Source organism: Balaenoptera acutorostrata, chromosome 13 (assembly GCF_949987535.1).
Source record: "Balaenoptera acutorostrata chromosome 13, mBalAcu1.1, whole genome shotgun sequence".
NCBI classification, from domain to species: Eukaryota; Metazoa; Chordata; class Mammalia; order Artiodactyla; family Balaenopteridae; genus Balaenoptera; species Balaenoptera acutorostrata.
This window is the reverse complement of record NC_080076.1, coordinates 32562736-32574462: the sequence shown is the minus strand read 5'-3', so window position 1 is coordinate 32574462 and position 11727 is coordinate 32562736.

Here is an 11727-nt window from a genome sequence, read left to right as displayed (position 1 = left end):
GGTTTGATTCCTAGCTAGGTAAACCCGGACTTCGGAGGCTAGATGGGAGCAAACGTGTTAAGCTTGTGGAGAAAGCCTTCGACCAATGGCAAAATGCTTGTACTAGTGGCGGGAATTAGGCAGGAACTCTCCCACTCAAGGTTTTTACCTTACGATAAGCTTTCCTTTTGGGCTGAACCAGGCGACGTGTCTGTATCACATCCTGGGAAGCAGGGCCTGAGGGGAATCTGCCACCTGACTGGCCTCCATTATAGGCAGCTGACAAAAAGGTCCCAAGCTTATGGAACCAGCTTACAACGAAATGTTTCTCTTCCGAAGAGGAGACTTTGCTACCCCGCGTCAGCAGCTCCACTCCCTCAGAGTGCTCTTCCTGTTTAGACTAGGGAAAACCACCACGGTTTCCAGGTTTTGAACGGCTCTTTTCCCTGTTGGTTTCAACCGTGAAAGAGCTTGAAGGGCTGATCTCAAGCAATCGGCCTGCACATCGTGAGTCCTTGGGGTAGGGCAGTCCTGAGTCAATGTGTCTCCTAAAGAACGAACGCAAAGGTTCCTGCCACAGGAAAGCACAGCGAGGCCTGGTGCTTTCTCTAGGAAATTCAAGTGGGCTTGAGAGGTGAGGCCTAGACTACATTGTGGCAAAGCTTGGGGCTACGGCTCTCGTTCTCCCTCTCTCTGGCCCATACCCTGTGCTCAGCCGTGTGTGAATGCTGATTGGGAGAGTCTGCCTCTCTGCCGGGCTCGGAAGGCTTCTTCCCGTTAGGGCAATTCCGTTTGTGTCTTACTTCATGGAGGAGGAATGAGGGCGCCCAGAGATTTTCTGACATGAAATAACTAATGACAGAGCATCTGGAGGAGCTGGTTTCTCGGTGGAAGGAGCCAAAATGCCAGCATTCCTAAGGTTTCTTTGAGAGCTGCCAGACACTCTGCCGTCATAGGCCTAAGAATTGGCCATTGTGACGGCATGGCAACGCTTGGAATCCTAGGACACTGTGGAAGGGCGACTACCAAACTGGATGGAAGAATCTTCCAAGCCCGGTGTTCTTTCATGCACCAAAGAGAACGCAAGTGTCTGAGGCTGGTAGCATTGCTTCTGGAGAGCACTGGCATCCTCGTGGGCCTGTCGGCTACTTTCCTATTTCCGACCCTCTCAGGAAACTCTTCCAAAATGCCGTTGGAAGCCGCTTAGAGAGAACAGCTGCGAAGGGGATGCACAGAACATTAACCTAGATACCAGCCCAGGGTCCCAAGCATCCACTTTTATCTGGAGGGTACGTACCCCACGCAGGGATTCAAGCAGTGTGTTTTCCTAGTACAACTTACACAGGAAACAGGGAGGAGACGTTGGGTTTCTCTGCTTGTGCTCACTCTACGTGGCCTGGAGAAGTTATGACGCAGCAGATGTCAACCCCCTTTCTCCACACATGTGCACCCCAAAGTAGCGCTGGGCAGTGGGTGTTCTCAGGCCAAGAGCAGTCCTTGTTCTCGGCTGCACCTGCTCTGCCGTTCAAAGGTTCTTTATCTCTGCTCTTTTGGAAGCCTTTCAGATCTGACCCTATCCCTGGGCTGCCAAAGCATAGAGGCATAGAGGCCTTTCACCCTGAAGGCATGGGCTTGATTCCCATGGAGAATGTGTATGTCGCCCCTCCCGGGCTGGAGGCGTGTAAGTTGACACCGTTTGTTCTGCCCTTGGAAAATACAAGTAGGTGTACTCGGTTTGGGCTGCCTGGTGAAAGAGTTTGCAGTCGCCAGCCCTCTGAGTCCTATTCCTCATGTTTGATTCCTAGCTAGGTAAACCCGGACTTCGGAGGCTAGATGGGAGCAAACGTGTTAAGCTTGTGGGGAAAGCCTTTGACCAATGGCAATATGCTTGTGCTTGCGGCGGGGATTTAGCAGGAACTCTCCCACTCAGGGTTTTTACCTTACGATAAGCTGTGCCTTTGGGCTGAAGCAGCGGGCGTGTCTGTATCACAGCCTGGGAAGCAGGGCCTGAGGGGAGGCTGCCACCTGACTGGCCTCCAGTATAGGCAGCTGAAAAATGGTCCCAAGTTTATGGAACCCGCTTACACTGAAATGTTTCTCTTCCGAAGAGGAGATTTTGCTACCATGCGTCAGCAGCTCGTCTCCCTCAGAGTGCTCTTCCTGTGTAGACTAGGGAAAAGCACCACGGTTTCCAGGATTTGAACGGCTCTTTTCCCAGTTGGTTTCATCCGTGAAAGAGCTAGAAGGGCTGATCTCAACCAATTGGCCCGCACACCGTGAGTCCTTGGGGTAGGGCAGTCCTGAGACAATGTGTCTCCAAAAAACGAAAGCAAAGTTTCCTGCCCCAGGAAAGCACAGCGACGCCTGGTGCTTTCTCTAGGAAATTCAAGTGGACTTGAAAGGTGAGGCCTAGACTCTATTGAGGAAAAGCTCGTGCTTACGGCTATCTTTCTCCCTCTCTCTGTCCGTAGCCTGGGCTCAGCCGTGTGGGAATGCTGAGTGGCAGAGTCTGCCTCTCTGCCAGGCTCAGAAGGCTTCTTCCCTTTAGGGCAATTCCGTTGGTGTCTTACTTCGTGGAGGAGGAATGAGGGCGCCCAGAGATTTTCTGACATGAAATAACTAAGGACAGAGCATCTGGAGGAGCTGGAAGGAGCCAAAAAGCCCGCATTCCTAAGGTGTCTGTGAGAGCTGCCAGACACTCTGCCGTCATAGGCCTAAGAATCTTTGTGACGGCATGGCAACACTTGGAATCCTAGGACACTGTGGAAGGGCGACTCGCAAACTGGGTGGAAGAAGCTTCCAAGCCCAGTGTTCTTTCACGTACCAAAGAGAACGCAAGTGTCTGAGGCTGGTAGCATTGTTGCTGGAGAGCACTGCATCCTCGTGGGCCTGTCGGCTACTTTCCTGTTTCCGACCCTCTCAGGAAACTCTTCCAAAACGCCGTTGGGATCCGCTTAGAGAGAGAAGCTGCGCAGTGGATGCTCGGAATATTAACCTATTTACTAGCCCCGGGTCCCAAGCATCGATCCTTCTCTGGAGGGTACCTACCCCACCAAGGGATTCAAGCAGGGAGTTTGCCTTGTACAACTTACACAGGAAACTGGGATGAGGTGTAGGGCCACTCTGCTTGTGCTCACACTACGTGCCCCAGAGAAGTTATGACGTAGCAGATATCAACCCCCTTTCTCGACCCATGTGGACCCCAAAGAAGCGCTGGGCAGTGGGTGTTCTCAGGCCAAGAGCAGTCCTTGTTCTGGCCTGCACCTGCTCTGTGGTTCAAAGGTTCTTTGACTCTGCTCCTTTGGAAGCCTTTCAGAGCTGACCCTATCCCTTGGCTGCTGAAGCAAAGAGGCATAGAGGCCTTTCACCCTGAAGGCATGGGCTTGTTTCCCATGGAAAGAGTGTATGTCGCCCCTCCCCGGCTGGAAGCGTGTAAGTTGACAACATTTGTTCTGCCCATGGAAAATACAAGAAGGTGTATTCGGTTGGGGCTGCCTGGTAAAACAGTTTGCAGTCGCCAGCACCCTGAGTACTATTCCTCAGGTTTGATTCCTAGCTAGGTAAACCCGGACTTCGGAGGCTAGATGGGAGCAAACGTGTTAAGCTTGTGGAGAAAGCCTTCGACCAATGGCAAAATGCTTGTACTAGTGGCGGGAATTAGGCAGGAACTCTCCCACTCAAGGTTTTTACCTTACGATAAGCTTTCCTTTTGGGCTGAACCAGGCGACGTGTCTGTATCACATCCTGGGAAGCAGGGCCTGAGGGGAATCTGCCACCTGACTGGCCTCCATTATAGGCAGCTGACAAAAAGGTCCCAAGCTTATGGAACCAGCTTACAACGAAATGTTTCTCTTCCGAAGAGGAGACTTTGCTACCCCGCGTCAGCAGCTCCACTCCCTCAGAGTGCTCTTCCTGTTTAGACTAGGGAAAACCACCACGGTTTCCAGGTTTTGAACGGCTCTTTTCCCTGTTGGTTTCAACCGTGAAAGAGCTTGAAGGGCTGATCTCAAGCAATCGGCCTGCACATCGTGAGTCCTTGGGGTAGGGCAGTCCTGAGTCAATGTGTCTCCTAAAGAACGAACGCAAAGGTTCCTGCCACAGGAAAGCACAGCGAGGCCTGGTGCTTTCTCTAGGAAATTCAAGTGGGCTTGAGAGGTGAGGCCTAGACTACATTGTGGCAAAGCTTGGGGCTACGGCTCTCGTTCTCCCTCTCTCTGGCCCATACCCTGTGCTCAGCCGTGTGTGAATGCTGATTGGGAGAGTCTGCCTCTCTGCCGGGCTCGGAAGGCTTCTTCCCGTTAGGGCAATTCCGTTTGTGTCTTACTTCATGGAGGAGGAATGAGGGCGCCCAGAGATTTTCTGACATGAAATAACTAATGACAGAGCATCTGGAGGAGCTGGTTTCTCGGTGGAAGGAGCCAAAATGCCAGCATTCCTAAGGTTTCTTTGAGAGCTGCCAGACACTCTGCCGTCATAGGCCTAAGAATTGGCCATTGTGACGGCATGGCAACGCTTGGAATCCTAGGACACTGTGGAAGGGCGACTACCAAACTGGATGGAAGAATCTTCCAAGCCCGGTGTTCTTTCATGCACCAAAGAGAACGCAAGTGTCTGAGGCTGGTAGCATTGCTTCTGGAGAGCACTGGCATCCTCGTGGGCCTGTCGGCTACTTTCCTATTTCCGACCCTCTCAGGAAACTCTTCCAAAATGCCGTTGGAAGCCGCTTAGAGAGAACAGCTGCGAAGGGGATGCACAGAACATTAACCTAGATACCAGCCCAGGGTCCCAAGCATCCACTTTTATCTGGAGGGTACGTACCCCACGCAGGGATTCAAGCAGTGTGTTTTCCTAGTACAACTTACACAGGAAACAGGGAGGAGACGTTGGGTTTCTCTGCTTGTGCTCACTCTACGTGGCCTGGAGAAGTTATGACGCAGCAGATGTCAACCCCCTTTCTCCACACATGTGCACCCCAAAGTAGCGCTGGGCAGTGGGTGTTCTCAGGCCAAGAGCAGTCCTTGTTCTCGGCTGCACCTGCTCTGCCGTTCAAAGGTTCTTTATCTCTGCTCTTTTGGAAGCCTTTCAGATCTGACCCTATCCCTGGGCTGCCAAAGCATAGAGGCATAGAGGCCTTTCACCCTGAAGGCATGGGCTTGATTCCCATGGAGAATGTGTATGTCGCCCCTCCCGGGCTGGAGGCGTGTAAGTTGACACCGTTTGTTCTGCCCTTGGAAAATACAAGTAGGTGTACTCGGTTTGGGCTGCCTGGTGAAAGAGTTTGCAGTCGCCAGCCCTCTGAGTACTATTCCTCATGTTTGATTCCTAGCTAGGTAAACCCGGACTTCGGAGGCTAGATGGGAGCAAACGTGTTAAGCTTGTGGGGAAAGCCTTTGACCAATGGCAATATGCTTGTGCTTGCGGCGGGGATTTAGCAGGAACTCTCCCACTCAGGGTTTTTACCTTACGATAAGCTGTGCCTTTGGGCTGAAGCAGCGGGCGTGTCTGTATCACAGCCTGGGAAGCAGGGCCTGAGGGGAGGCTGCCACCTGACTGACCTCCAGTATAGGCAGCTGAAAAATGGTCCCAAGCTTATGGAACCCGCTTACACCGAAATGTTTCTCTTCCGAAGAGGAGACTTTGCTACCCCGCGTCAGCAGCTCCACTCCCTCAGAGTGCTCTTCCTGTTTAGACTAGGGAAAACCACCACGGTTTCCAGGTTTTGAACGGCTCTTTTCCCTGTTGGTTTCAACCGTGAAAGAGCTTGAAGGGCTGATCTCAAGCAATCGGCCTGCACATCGTGAGTCCTTGGGGTAGGGCAGTCCTGAGTCAATGTGTCTCCTAAAGAACGAACGCAAAGGTTCCTGCCACAGGAAAGCACAGCGAGGCCTGGTGCTTTCTCTAGGAAATTCAAGTGGGCTTGAGAGGTGAGGCCTAGACTACATTGTGGCAAAGCTTGGGGCTACGGCTCTCGTTCTCCCTCTCTCTGGCCCATACCCTGTGCTCAGCCGTGTGTGAATGCTGATTGGGAGAGTCTGCCTCTCTGCCGGGCTCGGAAGGCTTCTTCCCGTTAGGGCAATTCCGTTTGTGTCTTACTTCATGGAGGAGGAATGAGGGCGCCCAGAGATTTTCTGACATGAAATAACTAATGACAGAGCATCTGGAGGAGCTGGTTTCTCGGTGGAAGGAGCCAAAATGCCAGCATTCCTAAGGTTTCTTTGAGAGCTGCCAGACACTCTGCCGTCATAGGCCTAAGAATTGGCCATTGTGACGGCATGGCAACGCTTGGAATCCTAGGACACTGTGGAAGGGCGACTACCAAACTGGATGGAAGAATCTTCCAAGCCCGGTGTTCTTTCATGCACCAAAGAGAACGCAAGTGTCTGAGGCTGGTAGCATTGCTTCTGGAGAGCACTGGCATCCTCGTGGGCCTGTCGGCTACTTTCCTATTTCCGACCCTCTCAGGAAACTCTTCCAAAATGCCGTTGGAAGCCGCTTAGAGAGAACAGCTGCGAAGGGGATGCACAGAACATTAACCTAGATACCAGCCCAGGGTCCCAAGCATCCACTTTTATCTGGAGGGTACGTACCCCACGCAGGGATTCAAGCAGTGTGTTTTCCTAGTACAACTTACACAGGAAACAGGGAGGAGACGTTGGGTTTCTCTGCTTGTGCTCACTCTACGTGGCCTGGAGAAGTTATGACGCAGCAGATGTCAACCCCCTTTCTCCACACATGTGCACCCCAAAGTAGCGCTGGGCAGTGGGTGTTCTCAGGCCAAGAGCAGTCCTTGTTCTCGGCTGCACCTGCTCTGCCGTTCAAAGGTTCTTTATCTCTGCTCTTTTGGAAGCCTTTCAGATCTGACCCTATCCCTGGGCTGCCAAAGCATAGAGGCATAGAGGCCTTTCACCCTGAAGGCATGGGCTTGATTCCCATGGAGAATGTGTATGTCGCCCCTCCCGGGCTGGAGGCGTGTAAGTTGACACCGTTTGTTCTGCCCTTGGAAAATACAAGTAGGTGTACTCGGTTTGGGCTGCCTGGTGAAAGAGTTTGCAGTCGCCAGCCCTCTGAGTCCTATTCCTCATGTTTGATTCCTAGCTAGGTAAACCCGGACTTCGGAGGCTAGATGGGAGCAAACGTGTTAAGCTTGTGGGGAAAGCCTTTGACCAATGGCAATATGCTTGTGCTTGCGGCGGGGATTTAGCAGGAACTCTCCCACTCAGGGTTTTTACCTTACGATAAGCTGTGCCTTTGGGCTGAAGCAGCGGGCGTGTCTGTATCACAGCCTGGGAAGCAGGGCCTGAGGGGAGGCTGCCACCTGACTGGCCTCCAGTATAGGCAGCTGAAAAATGGTCCCAAGTTTATGGAACCCGCTTACACTGAAATGTTTCTCTTCCGAAGAGGAGATTTTGCTACCATGCGTCAGCAGCTCGTCTCCCTCAGAGTGCTCTTCCTGTGTAGACTAGGGAAAAGCACCACGGTTTCCAGGATTTGAACGGCTCTTTTCCCAGTTGGTTTCATCCGTGAAAGAGCTAGAAGGGCTGATCTCAACCAATTGGCCCGCACACCGTGAGTCCTTGGGGTAGGGCAGTCCTGAGACAATGTGTCTCCAAAAAACGAAAGCAAAGTTTCCTGCCCCAGGAAAGCACAGCGACGCCTGGTGCTTTCTCTAGGAAATTCAAGTGGACTTGAAAGGTGAGGCCTAGACTCTATTGAGGAAAAGCTCGTGCTTACGGCTATCTTTCTCCCTCTCTCTGTCCGTAGCCTGGGCTCAGCCGTGTGGGAATGCTGAGTGGCAGAGTCTGCCTCTCTGCCAGGCTCAGAAGGCTTCTTCCCTTTAGGGCAATTCCGTTGGTGTCTTACTTCGTGGAGGAGGAATGAGGGCGCCCAGAGATTTTCTGACATGAAATAACTAAGGACAGAGCATCTGGAGGAGCTGGAAGGAGCCAAAAAGCCCGCATTCCTAAGGTGTCTGTGAGAGCTGCCAGACACTCTGCCGTCATAGGCCTAAGAATCTTTGTGACGGCATGGCAACACTTGGAATCCTAGGACACTGTGGAAGGGCGACTCGCAAACTGGGTGGAAGAAGCTTCCAAGCCCAGTGTTCTTTCACGTACCAAAGAGAACGCAAGTGTCTGAGGCTGGTAGCATTGTTGCTGGAGAGCACTGCATCCTCGTGGGCCTGTCGGCTACTTTCCTGTTTCCGACCCTCTCAGGAAACTCTTCCAAAACGCCGTTGGGATCCGCTTAGAGAGAGAAGCTGCGCAGTGGATGCTCGGAATATTAACCTATTTACTAGCCCCGGGTCCCAAGCATCGATCCTTCTCTGGAGGGTACCTACCCCACCAAGGGATTCAAGCAGGGAGTTTGCCTTGTACAACTTACACAGGAAACTGGGATGAGGTGTAGGGCCACTCTGCTTGTGCTCACACTACGTGCCCCAGAGAAGTTATGACGTAGCAGATATCAACCCCCTTTCTCGACCCATGTGGACCCCAAAGAAGCGCTGGGCAGTGGGTGTTCTCAGGCCAAGAGCAGTCCTTGTTCTGGCCTGCACCTGCTCTGTGGTTCAAAGGTTCTTTGACTCTGCTCCTTTGGAAGCCTTTCAGAGCTGACCCTATCCCTTGGCTGCTGAAGCAAAGAGGCATAGAGGCCTTTCACCCTGAAGGCATGGGCTTGTTTCCCATGGAAAGAGTGTATGTCGCCCCTCCCCGGCTGGAAGCGTGTAAGTTGACAACATTTGTTCTGCCCATGGAAAATACAAGAAGGTGTATTCGGTTGGGGCTGCCTGGTAAAACAGTTTGCAGTCGCCAGCACCCTGAGTACTATTCCTCAGGTTTGATTCCTAGCTAGGTAAACCCGGACTTCGGAGGCTAGATGGGAGCAAACGTGTTAAGCTTGTGGAGAAAGCCTTCGACCAATGGCAAAATGCTTGTACTAGTGGCGGGAATTAGGCAGGAACTCTCCCACTCAAGGTTTTTACCTTACGATAAGCTTTCCTTTTGGGCTGAACCAGGCGACGTGTCTGTATCACATCCTGGGAAGCAGGGCCTGAGGGGAATCTGCCACCTGACTGGCCTCCATTATAGGCAGCTGACAAAAAGGTCCCAAGCTTATGGAACCAGCTTACAACGAAATGTTTCTCTTCCGAAGAGGAGACTTTGCTACCCCGCGTCAGCAGCTCCACTCCCTCAGAGTGCTCTTCCTGTTTAGACTAGGGAAAACCACCACGGTTTCCAGGTTTTGAACGGCTCTTTTCCCTGTTGGTTTCAACCGTGAAAGAGCTTGAAGGGCTGATCTCAAGCAATCGGCCTGCACATCGTGAGTCCTTGGGGTAGGGCAGTCCTGAGTCAATGTGTCTCCTAAAGAACGAACGCAAAGGTTCCTGCCACAGGAAAGCACAGCGAGGCCTGGTGCTTTCTCTAGGAAATTCAAGTGGGCTTGAGAGGTGAGGCCTAGACTACATTGTGGCAAAGCTTGGGGCTACGGCTCTCGTTCTCCCTCTCTCTGGCCCATACCCTGTGCTCAGCCGTGTGTGAATGCTGATTGGGAGAGTCTGCCTCTCTGCCGGGCTCGGAAGGCTTCTTCCCGTTAGGGCAATTCCGTTTGTGTCTTACTTCATGGAGGAGGAATGAGGGCGCCCAGAGATTTTCTGACATGAAATAACTAATGACAGAGCATCTGGAGGAGCTGGTTTCTCGGTGGAAGGAGCCAAAATGCCAGCATTCCTAAGGTTTCTTTGAGAGCTGCCAGACACTCTGCCGTCATAGGCCTAAGAATTGGCCATTGTGACGGCATGGCAACGCTTGGAATCCTAGGACACTGTGGAAGGGCGACTACCAAACTGGATGGAAGAATCTTCCAAGCCCGGTGTTCTTTCATGCACCAAAGAGAACGCAAGTGTCTGAGGCTGGTAGCATTGCTTCTGGAGAGCACTGGCATCCTCGTGGGCCTGTCGGCTACTTTCCTATTTCCGACCCTCTCAGGAAACTCTTCCAAAATGCCGTTGGAAGCCGCTTAGAGAGAACAGCTGCGAAGGGGATGCACAGAACATTAACCTAGATACCAGCCCAGGGTCCCAAGCATCCACTTTTATCTGGAGGGTACGTACCCCACGCAGGGATTCAAGCAGTGTGTTTTCCTAGTACAACTTACACAGGAAACAGGGAGGAGACGTTGGGTTTCTCTGCTTGTGCTCACTCTACGTGGCCTGGAGAAGTTATGACGCAGCAGATGTCAACCCCCTTTCTCCACACATGTGCACCCCAAAGTAGCGCTGGGCAGTGGGTGTTCTCAGGCCAAGAGCAGTCCTTGTTCTCGGCTGCACCTGCTCTGCCGTTCAAAGGTTCTTTATCTCTGCTCTTTTGGAAGCCTTTCAGATCTGACCCTATCCCTGGGCTGCCAAAGCATAGAGGCATAGAGGCCTTTCACCCTGAAGGCATGGGCTTGATTCCCATGGAGAATGTGTATGTCGCCCCTCCCGGGCTGGAGGCGTGTAAGTTGACACCGTTTGTTCTGCCCTTGGAAAATACAAGTAGGTGTACTCGGTTTGGGCTGCCTGGTGAAAGAGTTTGCAGTCGCCAGCCCTCTGAGTACTATTCCTCATGTTTGATTCCTAGCTAGGTAAACCCGGACTTCGGAGGCTAGATGGGAGCAAACGTGTTAAGCTTGTGGGGAAAGCCTTTGACCAATGGCAATATGCTTGTGCTTGCGGCGGGGATTTAGCAGGAACTCTCCCACTCAGGGTTTTTACCTTACGATAAGCTGTGCCTTTGGGCTGAAGCAGCGGGCGTGTCTGTATCACAGCCTGGGAAGCAGGGCCTGAGGGGAGGCTGCCACCTGACTGACCTCCAGTATAGGCAGCTGAAAAATGGTCCCAAGCTTATGGAACCCGCTTACACCGAAATGTTTCTCTTCCGAAGAGGAGACTTTGCTACCCCGCGTCAGCAGCTCCACTCCCTCAGAGTGCTCTTCCTGTTTAGACTAGGGAAAACCACCACGGTTTCCAGGTTTTGAACGGCTCTTTTCCCTGTTGGTTTCAACCGTGAAAGAGCTTGAAGGGCTGATCTCAAGCAATCGGCCTGCACATCGTGAGTCCTTGGGGTAGGGCAGTCCTGAGTCAATGTGTCTCCTAAAGAACGAACGCAAAGGTTCCTGCCACAGGAAAGCACAGCGAGGCCTGGTGCTTTCTCTAGGAAATTCAAGTGGGCTTGAGAGGTGAGGCCTAGACTACATTGTGGCAAAGCTTGGGGCTACGGCTCTCGTTCTCCCTCTCTCTGGCCCATACCCTGTGCTCAGCCGTGTGTGAATGCTGATTGGGAGAGTCTGCCTCTCTGCCGGGCTCGGAAGGCTTCTTCCCGTTAGGGCAATTCCGTTTGTGTCTTACTTCATGGAGGAGGAATGAGGGCGCCCAGACATTTTCTGACATGAAATAACTAATGACAGAGCATCTGGAGGAGCTGGTTTCTCGGTGGAAGGAGCCAAAATGCCAGCATTCCTAAGGTTTCTTTGAGAGCTGCCAGACACTCTGCCGTCATAGGCCTAAGAATTGGCCATTGTGACGGCATGGCAACGCTTGGAATCCTAGGACACTGTGGAAGGGCGACTACCAAACTGGATGGAAGAATCTTCCAAGCCCGGTGTTCTTTCATGCACCAAAGAGAACGCAAGTGTCTGAGGCTGGTAGCATTGCTTCTGGAGAGCACTGGCATCCTCGTGGGCCTGTCGGCTACTTTCCTATTTCCGACCCTC